The following is a 17187-nucleotide window of genomic DNA, read 5'->3' on the forward strand; positions in this document are numbered from 1 at the left end:
GACGTTTCCGCCATCCTTGGTTTGGGGGTGCGACAGGTATTTTGGGGTCGATTTGCGGGCTCCGGCTGATTGTACACTTGCATCCTTTTTTTATTATTTTGAAAAAAATTTTAAAAAATTGTTTTAAAATCTTGTCCTTAGTTTGAGACTAGAGACACACGAATGTTTCCTCCAATTCACTCAAACCAAGGCTCTAATAACAACTTGTAACATCCATAAAAATCATGTCAAATTTAAACTTTTTAAAATAGTTCAAACCAAATAATTATTACAAAACTTGTTTTCAAAATAGTTTAGTGTCAGAGTATCCCATAGTCAAATCATAGAAATGCGAGGAGGTGCACGATCACGCCTTCGCCTTCCCGCAATCATTAGAGGTACCCGAAACATAATCAACAAATGTAAGTCCGAAGCTTAGTGATTTTCCCCCAAAATACCATCGCCATACAGATATAACCATATCATATAAACAAATAGAACATGCATAATGAGCCATCAGCTTGACTGGACGGCCCGCATCGGGCCTACAATCTATCTAGATCTCTCTCCGAGCCTTCGGCACGTCTGGACTGTCTCTCAGGGCCTTCAGCCTATCCAGACTGATCACCGGGCCTTCAGCCTGACTAGTATGCCCTAACCGGGTCTGTAGTCTATCCGGTCCGCCATGGGTATCTTGACCTACAGCACAAAGCAGGACCTACCTCAACCCAATCCTCCAAACCAACAAACATTTACACATACATATCATACGCTAGCATATATAACAGTCATACAGATCTAACATATCACTAATCATGGCAACCATCCTATAACCAGGATACCGATCTAACCGATCATTAACATAGCAACCATCCTATAACCAGGATACTGATCTAACCGATCACTAACATAGCAACCATCCTATACCCAGGATACCGATCTAACAGAAACACCAACATGGCAACCATCCTATAACTAGGATACAAATCATAAAGCATATCATGCAATAAACCCGGATACAAATCCGAAAAGGGTCGGCATTGGTGCCTTAAACCCTGTTGATATAGTGAGGACAACTCACCTCACAAGTAGCTCGAAGTGATAAAGTCAAACTCCACCAAATGTAACTCCAAGTCCAACACCTACATCCACCAATGATCCACTTCCATAAATTCCCAAATTACCAAAATACCCCCAGAAGTCAAACCGGTCAACCTTTGGTCAAAGTCAAAGTCAATAGTTCATGTTGCCCCGACTTGTCGAGTGCAGCTAGCAACTCGTCGAGTTCCTTATGAACTCTAAAATCACCAAACCCCTAATTGACCCGCCGAGTTTCCAACCAACTCATCGAGCCCATATGTGTCTAGATGTCGGGGAAAACCCTAACTGACTCGTCGAGTCCTCTTACTGACTCGCTGAGTTCATGCAAAATCAATTACGGGCAATCTTCATCCGACTCGTCGAGTCGGCTATGCGACTCGTCGAGTTCATGCAGTCCATTTCTTATTCAGACGTTTTTAAGCTGCCCCAAAGCTCCATAATGCAGATTTAACCTCCTATGGGCGTGGTTTCCATGTAAAGTGGCAAACTTTATGTGCATGCATGGTCCTAAATGCCAAAACCAAGCATGTAAGGATATAGCTAAAGATAAGCCAAGGCAACGACTTGTTACCTTCAAAATGATGCCAAGATGAAGTAGAGTCAGATCCACAAGCTCCTATTTGCTCCAAGTTTCTTATACTTCACACCTTCTTCACAAAATGCACACAAATCCGTATTTAAGCCTCACAACACTCAAGGAAAAGGTTAATAGCGATTAGGGTTTCTTCTGGACGTCAAGAGGTGGTAAGGGACCAGAGGTAAGGACTTAATGTCCTTTAAATAGGGTGCAAACCCTAAAATTTAGGGCTTCATCTCTTAGCTCCTACTCGTCGAGTAGATCCAATAATCCACGCGGGCTAACACACCTCTACACAACGAGTTGGGGGCAACCAAATCTTCGATTAAGTCCATAAACATGTATATAATGCTTTAAAACTAATAAATGGGAGTTGGGGTGTTACAGTTTTGTTATAGACGATGAAGACACTACCCTAAATTTGAAGATTCGTTATTAACCAAAAAGGAGGAGAATGTAAAGTCAATATATGTTGTGAGATGACGAACCTTAGATGGTGTCTTAGATTGCATAGCGTTTGTAAATAGCGAATGTCAACCTGACTTCGTTATGTAATATATTTACTGGGCACTTTAGTGGTTCGCACTGTAAAGTCGGGTCCTAGTATTTTTTGTTTCCGTGAGTACCATATAAATAGGGTAAGTACGGTAGAGAGTTGCAATAACTTTTTGGGTATTTGTACGGATGAGCTTTCTCTTATTGTGATTCTCCTGTACTCATTCCAGAAAGTAATTGGGTTGAAACCAGATCTTATTTACACCATCTTATTCAATCTTACTATGATTTTTACATGGATTGATTAAAATATAAATCAAACATCGTTTCAATATTCATATGTTAATAAAACATTTACCATATTTTTGCTATAGTTCGGTTGTTATTCTTATGTAAATAAGTAGTATGCTAATAAAAACAAATTGTTTTGAAAATTCTAACTACTTATTTATATATGAATAACAAATGAATTGTAACAAAAATATGATAAATGTTTTAATCACATATCATTTCTAATAAATAAAGAACTTTTTGCCACATGTCATATTCTCGTTCATTTGGACACATGACATTTTCTAGAATTGTTGAATTTTTATTTTCCACTTGTCATTTTATTGTATTTTTCATTTTATTAAATTAAAATTCCACATTTAATATGTATGGTAATATATATGTAAGGTATTTATTAGAAAAAGTTTATATTTGTAATGTATTCAATACATTAAAGTCTCATTAATTTTAATAATTCAAACTTTTTCTCATTTTTCTTATAAATTCAAACTTTTCAAATTGTTAAAATTTCATATTTAAGTTTTTTAAATAAACTTATGTAATACATGGGTCTCACATCTAGTGAATATAACATGTGACAAGAGCTAATACACATTTATTTATATGTGAATATAAAATGTGACGAAAACTGATTTAAAAAAAATATATATTTAGGTAAGATTTTTTTTATTACATGTATATTCATATACGAATGATACTTAAACTGTAATAAAAATTAAAAATACGATTTATTCATAAATGAATAACGAATGTATTATACTAAAAATCTGATATATTTTTATTCACATATGAATAACGAAAGCTCTACAAAAAATAAAATTTATATTTTATGTAAAAACTATATCATTATGGACATATGTTTATAGAGAATAAAAAGTAATTAATTTTGAGATACTTATTATTATTATTTTTTTTATAAAATAGCATATAAAAAATTTAAGAAAAAAAAAGCTTTTTACATATATCAAAGTAAGGATTTAGATAGTCCAAAGAAATCAGTGGGTTAAGTGTCATTCTTACATTTTATCTCTCTCTCTCTCTCTCTCTCTCTATATATATATATATATATATATATATATATATATATATATATATATATATATATAGATTTAGATACTCGATTTATAAAACTCTATAAAACTACGTAGTTTTAATTAGTTGTTTAATTTTCTGAAAAAAAAATATTCCTTAAACACTACATCTTTCCTTATTCACGATAACAACACAACTTAATTCCTCTTTGATTTTCTGCTTCAATTATCGTTTGGTTGTTTAAGAAAATAAAATTGTCATACAATCATTAAGGAAGCCGTCATTCTTAAATCAAAGGTTAAATTTCTACTTTCCACTCCACCCATTTTCTTTTTCCCTATTAATTACTTATTTAAGTTATGAATTTGAGTTTTTACCTTCTCCAACGTAATCTTAAATTCCTTTGCATGACATTTCATTTGCAATTTTTTATTTTTTTATTAGTTACATAAATCTTTAGTAGAATATTGAAATTCAAATGGATTTAATCATAAATTATGTAATCTAAAGATTAAATCCATCTGAATTTCAAATGAATGTATGATTACATAATTTCAAATGAATTGATGTAAGAATGACGGTTTCCTATTAATAATTTTATGACAGTTTTATTTTCTTTCACAACCAGACGATAATTGAAGGAGAAAATCAAAGAAGAATTAAGTTGTGTTGTTATTGTGAATAAGGAAAGATGTAGTATTTAAGGAATTTTTTTTCCAGAAAATTAAACAACTAATTAAAACTACGTAGCTTTATGGATTGAGTATCTAAATCTATATACCCTTAAAGGTATATTTACTTTTCTCATATATATATATATATATATATATATATATATATATATATATATATATATATATATATATATATATATATATGGTTCCCTTGAGATTAATAAAAAATTAGAGATTGTGAGATTAAATATCAGCCAATGGAACTTAACGTCAACTGTTAAATCATTAAGGGGTATAATAGTAAACTTAAAATTAATGTTCAGAAAGCGGACACCTTCCTTCTCTAAAAAGCATCATATCGTTAAATTATCGATTTTCAGTATCAGTCACGTAATCATATCATCCAATCTTCAACAACTCATTCAATATAATAAAAAAGATCCTATTTTTACTGAATCTGTTATCAAATTATTCACAATCTTCAAATCGAAAAAAACGATCGAAATAGAGCATCAGTTCATATCCTCATAAATACGAGATGCACACATCAAATCGAAGAAACAACCACCTCGTAATCGTAAACAAAGCATTTGAAAATCGAATCAAAATCAATTTTCATAAATGATGTCGCATCCAAAAGAAGTTGACAAGTCGATCGCAACTGATACTATTATAGTTGAAATCAATTCATCTCCTAACGACGAACAAATCGATTCAATTTCTTTCACTTCTGAAGAACTTCAAAATACGATTCGTATTGAAGGTACAACTAATTCGTTTTAATACTACATATTAAATGACAGTTTCTACATTTCATTCTGATTCTTTTATTATACAATATAAATTATGAATAATCATATATGATTATACAATACAATATGTGATTTAATCATATAAGGATGAATAATCATATATGACTGTTCATATCTATGATTAATCATATGTATTTATAGTTTGTAATTATGATTTATCATATATGTTTTCAAATTGAAATCTATATTAATATTACATTTGGATGAATAATCATCTATGATTATACATCATAAAATAGGATTAATCATATATTACAAACTACAAATACATATGATTAATCATACATGATTAAACAATATCAAGTATGATTATTTATAAATTGATACGTATAATCATTTATGATTACACAATATATTATATGATCAATCATATAATACAATGTACAAATAAATATGATTTAACATCTAATAATATATTAATATCTAAAATCATATATGATTTTTTATACTAAAATATAAATACATATCGTTAATCACATATGATTATTACAACATAAAATTATATGATAACATATTTGTCATTCCCTTCTTTTATCAGGTGAAAGTTCCAATTCAACAAATGAATCATATTGCAGTAACATAATTGAAGAATCTGAATATAAACCAAATGTCCCTACAGAATTTGTACCAGTTGTAAACAGTGTTTTCAAATCACTAAATTTGGTAGTAAAAATGTATACGGATTATGCAGAAATGACAGGTTTTCATACAAGACTGAGTAGCCAATCAAAATACAATAGCCAAATAATAAAAGAAAAACATGTTATATGCAATAGGGGTGGCAAGGATAAACCAAAACCTTGTGATACGTTGGCTACAAGTTCTGTCAAGATGAAACCAAATTCAAACAAGATAATTACTGGGTGTACAACAAAGATTATATTTGAAAATGTTTATGGAACAACATATTACAAAGTTAAGAAATTTTTGAAATGCACAACCACCCACTGGAAAGTATTGAGGAAAGAACTTATACAAAAAAGGCAAGAAAGATGTCATATTCTGAAAAAGAGTTTGTAGTACGTGCATCAAAAGCTGAAATTGGTTCCACAATGGCTCACAAAATACGAGCAGTTTTGAAAGGAGGATATGAATATGTAGGGGCGAAGGTAACAGACTACAAAAACATGAGGAGAGGAGTAAATAGAATCTTATGTTACAAGGATGCTCAAATAATGATAAACAAAATGAATGATCGTAGAGATCATTACCCAAATTATTCATTTGAGTTCCTACGTGATGGAGATCTGTTGGCTGCTATGTTTTGGGCAGATGAAAGAGAAAAGGCTTTTTATGCAGAGTTTGGAGAAGTTATATCTTTTGATGCAACTTTTAGAACAAACAAGTAAGTTAATGTATATAAATTCAAACATACTATTAATCAAATATGATTGTACTAAACACATTTTCTTTATATAGGTATAAAATGATATTTTTTCCATTCACAACAGTTGACCACCATAAGAAATCAGTTACTGTTGGTGCTGGGTTGCTGAGTAGAGAGACAATTGAGTCGTATGAATGGCTACTTAAAGCTTTTCTTAGAGCTCATGAAGGGAAAGCACCAAAAATTGTTCTAACTGATCAAGATGCCGCAATAAAACAAGTAGTGGAATATGTCTTACCAAATTCAAGACACAGACTATGCATGTGGCACATAATGAAAAAACTGCAAGCAAAGGTATAATAAAAATACATTATATAATCATATATGATTATATAGTATTATGACAGATGATTCATATATGACTTATCAGATATCATACTATATAACCATATATGATTAATCATATATGATTAACTATTCCAATAATATGAATTATCAGATACCATACTGTATAAACATATATGATTACATAATATGTAATATGATTATACATTATATAATCATATATGATTATATAATCATATTATTAAAATACTTAATCATATATGACTAATCATATATGATTGATATAATGATATATAATTAAGTATGTTAACAATACGATTATATAATCATATATGATTAACCATATATGATTATAATAATATAAGTTATCATATATCATATTATGATTATGATGATACAATATATAATCATATATGATTATATAATACAATTATATAATCATATATGACTAATCATATATGATTACAGGACATATATGATATATGATTAATCATACATGATATATCCTACATTACAGTAATCATATATGATTAAACATATATGATTACAGTACATATATGATTACGGTACATATATGATATATGATTAATCATATATGATTAAATAATCATATATGATTAAACATATATGATTACAGTACATATATGATATATGATTAATCATAGATGATATATCCTACATTACAATAATCATATATGATTACTCATATATGATATATGATTAATCATATATGATTATATAATCATATATGATTAAACATATATGATTATAGTACATATATGATATATGATTAATCATATATGATTAAACATATATGATTACAGTACATATATGATATATGATTAATCATACATGATATATCCTACATTACAGTAATCATATATGATTAAATAATCATATATGATTAAACATATATGATTACAATACATATATGATATATGATTAATCATATATAATTAAATAATCATATATGATTAAACATATATGATTACAGTATATATATGATATATGATTAATCATAGATGATATATCCTACATTACAGTAATCATATATGATTACTCATATATGATATATGATTAATCATATATGATTAAACATATATGATTACAGTACATATATGATATATGATTAATCATAGATGGTATATCCTATATTACAGTAATCATTTATGATTAATCATATATGATATATCGAAATAGGTATATAATTTATACTTATATAAGCAAAAAATTTCATTCATAGGTTACTGGCGATTTATTTAAAAACAAAGACTTCAAGAAAAGATTTAACAAGCTTGTTTGGAACATGCATATCAAACCTGATGAATTTGAAAAAAAAGTGGGATTTGATTATTAATGAATTCAATCTGAAAGATAAAAGATGGTTCAGTGATATGTTTGAATTACGTGACAAATGGATACCTGCATACTTTAGTGACACAAGAATGTCTCGATTGATGAAAACCACTTCAAGATCAAAAAGCATGAATTCCTTCTTCAATACTTACTCTCAATTTGGAAATTTACTTTTACATTTCATGATGAACTATGACACAACAATTAAAAAATAAAGAAATACACAACAAGAGCTTGATTATCAAACAAAGAAGGCGATATATAATTTATTTCACCACGACCAATAGAAAAACATGCTGCAAAAGTTTATACAAGTACATTGTTTTATGAAGTACAAAAAGAAATCTATAAAGGTTCCTATTACTGCCAATACGAACATCTTGCAACAAAAAATGGATGGGAGTTATACAAAGTGGAACAACTGAACAAAAGCAGTGATCTAAAAATAGAATTTGAGGTAACATATTCTTATTTTAATTTTTGTTGAATCAGCACATAATATAAAAAAAATATTCATTTATGATTATAAAACACTTAATGCTTTAATTTTATTTTGAACAGGTAGAAATAAAACTTCCAACAAATGATGTAAAATGTACAAGTGAACACTTTAACCGCTTTGGGACTTTGTGCAGACATGCATTCAACATACTCATGAAACATGGAATTAAGGAGATACCTGAACAGTACATTGAGAATCGTTGGAGAAAGGATGTGATATCAAGGCATTATAATTTTGGTAGAGATGTATATGATACAGGAGACAGTGAAATTAACAGATCTGTCAATCAAGCATACTACAACTTTGTAGCATGTTTGGAATACGTAAGAAAAATTAAAGAAAAAATGAATTTGTTTGTTAAGAAAACAGAAAGCATGCTGAAGGAATATGAAAACGATCCTACAAATGAATAGCAGAAGAACAGGACAAATGTTGAAAAGGTAGGAAAGCTTATTGGCATATCTATTCCAAAAGATATTGACATCAATGTTCCAAATGTTCAAAGCAATGCGGAAAGAAAAGTAGAATCCAAAGTGCAGCAGAAATAGCGTATAAAAATTCAAACAAGCAAACAAGAAGATGCTCAGGATGTGGAGAAAGGGCTTCTCATAACTTGCGGACATGCCAAATCAAACTTGCAGTAGAACAATCATCAAAAGCTACATGGATATTTACTGCTTTAATCAGTAATGAATAAGTCATGATTTTTTTTCAAAATAATATACTTTTTGTTTAGTACACTTTACTCTTTTTTTAAAACAGAATTTACAATGATTTTGTCTAATGGATTTTATCTAATTTGATAATTCTTTCTTTGATTTGATAATATATTCATTCATGATTAAACTTCTATTAAATGTTACTACAAGCATTTAAGATTACATATACAATATTCATCTGTATACATGTAATCATTACACCTAACCATATACAATATTCATCTGTATAATCATAAAATATTATGTAATACTACTTCATATGTTTTGTTTAATCATAAGTGATTAAAAATATGATTACACATAAAAAACATCTAACCATTACATATAACCATATACAACAACATTGTTCCTAACAAATATACAACACTGATAATAAAAAATCTAAAGATAACAATATTCATCATCATAGAATAACATCAAACATGATAAAATCTTCAATAACAAACAATTTCACAAGTCTCAAATATCACGTTCCCTATTTTACAAGATTCTTGTTCTTCATATTCCTAGCTAGATTTTCATACAAATTGTAGCTGACTCGAAGAACTCTTCCACCATTACTTAGAAAGATTATCTCCATTGAACATAACAAATCTTTACTACATATCTGATGTAGAGAACTGTTGTTCGTTAAAAAGAAATCTTCTTTAAATGAACAACATTCCTCTACTTCAAAGACATCTAGTAAAGATCTGATATGTTCAATGAAGATAAACTTTTTAAGTAATGGTGGAAGAGGCGTTCTCGGAGTCAGCTACAATCTGTATGAAAATCTAGCTACAAATAAAAGAACAAGAATCTTGAAAAAATGGGGAACATGTTATTAGATACAAAAAAATTAGTTCTTTTAGACTTATAGACTGCATATTTTACCTGAAACAAAATGGAAGTTGTTTACATCATAAATAAATAATGGTGATATATAAAAATTGAAGAAATTAATAAACAAAACTAACCATCTGGAAGTATAAGGACTCATCTTTGAAGAAATATAAGGGGTAGCACGAGGCTACCCCCTTTATACAAACATAATTACTTATCAAAAATACAATCTATGGCTGTACCGATCAGTTTTCATTTATAAAGAAAAAATTCTTCAATACAAACACTAAAAAACAAAACTAAAATCTTACAAAGATAAGATTCTGCATGGTGATGTATTCCATGCAGTAAAGATAAGCTCAATTATCAAGAAAAATATATAGTAAATAATAATGTGTTGTACAACAAATATAATCATTTATTATTACAAAAACAGAAAAAAATAATTGATACAATCACTAATGATTACATATAAGCAACATATAATCAATAGTAAAAACATAAATTACATATAAAAATATAACATAATCACTTATGATTAACATTCAATAACATAATTCACACAAACAAACTTAGATAATAAAATCTACCAAAATACATATTAACTTGTTTTCCATCATCATAAAAACAAACATTATTCACAATATCCATAACATACACAACATAAACAACCTTGTTCTTATAACATCATCAATAAGAAAATATTCAATCAAAAAAATTTTAACAACCTTCTTTCTGTATTCCATTGAGCATCATATGCATGCTTACCACGAATCTTTTGATCAACTTTTTGATACTAATATGCAGCTTTCAACACATCATCATGCTTTGTATTAATCTCAGAAGTTAAGATCGCTGCTGCATATTTCATTCTCAACTTTTCCATAACTTTTTTATTGAGAACCACCTTCTTTTGGAAGACCACATTTCCATTTAGAACCTTTTTATCCAAAATAACTCTCCATATGTCTCATAGCAAAAGCTCCACAATCCACTTTGTTATAAACTGTCCTCCATGGCATTGTATCTTACTGGAGTAATACTTTTATCAACCATTTCATTTGCTTTAACATGACCGATCTCTTTTAGATACTTCGAAAAAGACTTTTTCTGAAAATCATATATGATTTCAAGTCAAAAAAATATAAGTATAATAATTATAAAATATATCATATATGATTTCAAATTTAAAGAATAAATATAATTTGAAACTTACAAGAGGTTTAAAAACTGCACCATACTTATCATCGAAATCAGCATCATCTGCACCATTATCAATAACCTCAAAAGCACGTTTCTTTAGATTCATAACAATAAGATATATGTGCTCATGCCTCAAAACCGGGAAAAATAGCTAACATCAACATGTATAATATTAGAAATAATATATATATATATATATATATATATATATATATATATGTATGTATGTATGTATGTATAAAAAAATAAATATACCATATCAACATCCTTCAAAACCTTCAAGTCTCTATCACCACAAACTCTACGAGAAAAGCTCTCCTTGAAAACTTTATATTTTGCAGTTTCATTGAAATGAGTATATTCAAATAACAAAGTCTGTAATATAAGAAAATCATAAATGATTATATAATAACATGTAAATATTTAATAAAAAAATTATTAATAATAAAATAAAAACTTACAGTGTCAGAATTCATGAACAATCTGAGTGGAGAATTAAAATCTCTGAATTTCTCTTCATGATTTAGTATACGAGACCACGAGTCAAGAACACTAACATGCAAATGGGTTTTTTTTTTATAAAGACTTTCATAATTAGCTCTAAACCCAATAACATTTGTTTCCATAAGCAATACAATATCCCTGTATATATTTATTTAAATGTTATTTAAAAGAAAAAAATTATAATTATAAAAATAAAAAACTATATTAAAAAAAAAATTACCCTGGATTTCCTTGAAGAATGAAAAGCCATTCGCAAACAACATTTCCTACTTGAGTCAAACTAGGTTTAAAATCAATCAACCTTCCCTTAAATGGTGACTTATAAACATAAGAAAACTTCATTTGTCTCTTTCCTTTGACATCCACTATTGAGGTTGCTTCTTCATTTATCTTTATGTTTGCCAGAAACAGGTTTTGATGGTCCTTCTAATGTACCCAAAGGGGGTGCAAAAGAAACTACTAGCATCAATAACGTCAACATTTGGAATAACACACTCTGGACCAGCACTTGGGTTTCCCAAAATAACTCTATCCTTAATATTTTTCTTTGTCATCTGTTCAGAAGAAATTTGACTTTGAGATGACTTCTTGGAACCTTCAGAATCTTGACTAAATCCAAGACTAAAACTTGGAACAAGATCATTTTTCAATGATCGAGTCTCATTAGAATCCTTGTTTTTATTTGAACAATCTTCAACATTTTCTACCCAATAAAATTATAAAAATCATATATGAATAAACAATAATTATAAACACAATTATATATGAATAAACAATAATTATAAACAAATTACCTCCATCTTTATTTTTATTTGAACAATCTTCAACATCTTCACCTTCTCCGTCCTTCTTTGCTACAATAATTTTATCAACAGTACGATCTGAAATTACTTTATTCTCATGATCATCGTCACCCTAATTTACAGTCCCTAAATTATTAAAATCATAAATGAATCATCTATATAACATATATATATATATATATATATATATATATATATATATATATATATATATATATATATATATATATATATATATATATATATATATATATATTTTATGTATTAAAAATACATAAATAAATACTTACCATCATTAATACCAGTCAAATTCAAATTCACATCATCTTCAACTGGTTTCTAATTTGAACAACCATCAGTACCTATAAAATTCAAATATAAAAAATTAAAATCATATATGATTAAACTATATAATAATAAAATATGCCTACCTTGATCCAAAGTTTTAAGAAAACTTTCAACAACTGGATCGCAAATAAATTGACTAAAAGATACACCTTCCTGACTATCAATTAGACCCACACTCTTAGTAACATTTTCAACAACAAAATTTAAATTCATGTCGTATTCTTTATTACATCCACTTCCACTTCCTTGTTCGTCATCTTCATCATAATCACCTTTACCTTCAATGTGATTTTTACCAATATTGCCCTCATGTGGACCACTTCCATCCCCCTGACCACCAGAACATTTCCCTTGATCATAATCTTCAACATTTTCATCATCATTAAGAAAATCATTCCCATAATCTTCATCATTAACTTGAACAAAACCAGGTGTTAATATCGGTTCTTTATATTTGTGTGAAACATAACGGAAATCAAAACTTCTTGTGCTTAAATCTTCAACAGGAAATAATAATTTCCAATTTTTAAAAATTTGACTTTGAGGAAACTTCAACACTCCCTCATCTATCTTTACAACAAGAACCTTTTTCAAATCCTCCATCTTCTGATACATACATGAAACTTTACTTTCACACGCCTACATAAGAAAAAAGATACTTACAACTAAAATACTTAAACATAAAAAGTCATAAATGAATAAACTAATTAAATCATAAATGAATAAAACTATAGAATTACCTCCATATCACTAACTTTATTAACATCAAAATCTTCTTCATCCTCATCACATAAATCCTCTTCACCATCAGATTCAACCTCATCACCACCAGATTCTTCCTCATTATACTCAGATTCTTGAAATTCTTCTTCAACATATGCTTCATTAACATTTCCACATCCAAATCCTCCACTCTCTTGTAAAATATCCTCAAGAAACATTATCTTCTCTGACGTCCAATAAAAAATAGTTGGACGTTTACGTGTGATTTGCAAATGATCAAACTTGAAAGTATCCACATACAACAACTACAAAAAACATATGTAACATCATAACATATATAACATCATATATGATTTTGATTAGTAATATATAATTAAACAAAAGTTATACTACATAATCATATATGATTATATGTAATAAAATCATATATGATTTATTATAAAAACAAACATATTTTTACAACTAACAAGAATAATAAATATCAAAAAATAACTCACGTACCATAAGGTATGCTGCTGGTCCATAAAAGAAAGAAGATTCTTTCTCTGGATTGTAAACCTTCTTTGTCCTTACCAAACAATCCACAATGTAATCGCACCAGTCAATGCTACTTAAATTAGTATCTCTTCTTATTAAATACACTGGATTCAGATTACATTTACCCATGCTTGTAGATTCACAGAAAGTATTAATAAAAAGAACCAAAAAATTGATTCTGAAGTTGTCATCCGCAACACTAGTTAGAACAAGTTCATTCTTTAGCTATTTCAATCTCAATTTATCAATATTTTCATACTGTTTCTTCCACTCAAACATACAACTCTCTTCATTATTCTCCGAAATGTAATCCATGTTTGAAAGTAATGAGCCACCAGATGGTAATCCTAACATCTCTTGAACAAACTTAGTTTCAACACTAACTTCACAATTATCAAACTCCACCTTCAAAGATTCAAAATTAAAATAATCAAGAACATAATAAACAATCTTCAACGGTACGTCAATCATCTTCATCCCTAACAAACTCCCAAATCCCATAGCCCTAACATAATCCTTCTGTTCTTTACTTAAACCTTGAATAACACCCAACAATGACCCTGGTGAACATCTATTCTTCAATGAAGGGAATTCTTTTATAACAACTTTTTTTTTATCTTTCTTCAAAAATTTAGTTTCTCTCTTTGGTTTCTTTGAAGATCCAGGACGACTTTGAAAATCTGAATCATCTTCATCAGATAGTTCACGTTTCTTACTTACAGTTTTGACCTTAACCCTCAGCCTCACTTTTGGTTGTTCAATAGCTGTTTTTTGGATGTCTTTGAACGCGTTTGCGACACCTCATTCGCCTTCTCTCTTTTGGAAGATGACCGTGTCTTCCTTGAGCTATCTACATTCCCTTTTTTAACTACAATTTTCATTACAAACATAGTGTTAGTAAAAAAACAAAACATACATTTATCATTACTATTCACTAATGATTATAAACAGACGTATAATATCATTTATGATCAGAACAACAAATAAAAATACAAACTAAATGTTATATACAATCTAGGGGTGTAAACGATCCGAGCCGAGCCCGAGGCTGACCAAGCTCGAGCTCGGCTCGTTTAATTTGAGGAAGAGCTCGAGCTCGATTCGAGCCTTAAAATGAAGCTCGAGCTCGGCTCATGAACAATTTAGTGGGCTCGCGAGTCTAATCGAGCATAAACGAGCCTCTATGTATATATATATATATATATATGTGTGTGTGTGTGTGTGTGTATATATATATATATATATATATATATATAGAGAGAGAGAGAGAGAGGCTCATTTAAGCTTGTTTAGGCTCGCGAGCCCCATTAATTGAAGCTCGGCTCGAGCTCGTTTAGTAAACGAGCCTCATATCTAGGCTCGAGCTCGGCTCGGGCTCGTTTAATTCGATCTCGAGTCGAGCTTTTAACGAGTCGATCCCGAGTAGCTCACGAGTAGCTCGGCTCACTTACACCCCTAATACAATCCACTTAAAAGAACCACAAAATCAGTTATGATTACAAAAATAACTTTATATTCATGTTTGATACATAAAAATACATTTATCATTACTAGTTACCAATGATTATAAACAAACGTATAAAATCATCCATGATTAGAAGTAAAAATAAGCATATAACTAAATGTTATGTTCAATACATTGAAAAAAAATCAGTTATGATTACAACAAATAACTTCAAACATTAAGTTATATGTTTATTTCTACTTCTAATCATAGATGATTTTTTTGAACTGTACCTTCGGAAATAACAAAACTTCTACCGCATTCGATATTTTTCTGATTTTTGAATTTTTTTCGAACATAGTTTCTTTTGAAATCCTTATATGTGAAAATATAAACAAAAACTTACATAAAAAACCACCACAAACAAACATAATAAAAAACATATCAACTCTAAACGAGACAATCATCAAAATCAAGTTAACATGACGAAAAACATACTGAATCAAAACAAAAAAAACACCATTATCAACATAAAACGACAGTTAACTAATTAATAAAAACATGCATTATCAATAAAATGAAAAATAACTCGCATTCTAACATTTCATTTCGATTAAGGAAGATGCAACTTCGTTTATATTTTCTCCGGAAGACATTTACTGATTTCTCAATAACAGGTAAGAAACTAAAACTAGGCAAAATGAGATAAAGAAAGAAAAAAAGAGTTTCCTGAGAGTTCGAATTGAGACTTCGATCGAGAAAGAAAAGAAAACAATAGGCAGTTACAGTATCGTAGCCTGCAAAATTCATATCAATCTTTGTAAAATTACAACAATAGCCCCACAGTCATAAATTAACGGCGTGAGTTTAATAAGTTACCAACATAATTACAAATATGCCACCGCATAGCTTCAGAAACAAACATAAGCAAATCAAACGGTTATACACATATCTCACAATCTCTACTTTTTTTTTCTCAAAGGAACCAGCATCTATGTATATATATATATATATATATATATATATATATATATATATATATATATATATATATATATATATATATATATATATATATATATATATATATATATAGGGTGGGGTTCAATATAGAACCATAATTAACCAAGGAACCAATATTTTTTTCAACTTTTAGAACTTATTTTTTATCAAAAAAAAAAAAAATACAAAAATTCATAACTTTTTATCCTTTTTCCAATGATATAAAATTCGATTTTTTTTAACGTCAAATTCACAATGTGAATCTTCGAAAATTCACAACGTGAATCCGAAAAATATTTTTCACATTCACAATGTTAATTTATGAATTTAGATATTTTTAGATTTTTTTTTTCCGATAAAGAATAAGCTCTAGAAATTTAAAAAAAGATTTGGTTATTTGAAGAACCCATAATTATGGTTCTCTATTGAACTTTTCCATATATATATATATATATATATATATATATATATATATATATATATATATATATATATATATATATATATATATATATATATACTAGTTTATAACTCGTGGAAACCACGGTTACAAATTTAGTTAAACTTTCATAGTGAGAACTCAAAATTATT

The sequence above is a fragment of the Lactuca sativa genome, chromosome 4, assembly GCF_002870075.4.
Source record: "Lactuca sativa cultivar Salinas chromosome 4, Lsat_Salinas_v11, whole genome shotgun sequence".
Lineage (NCBI taxonomy): Eukaryota > Viridiplantae > Streptophyta > Magnoliopsida > Asterales > Asteraceae > Lactuca > Lactuca sativa.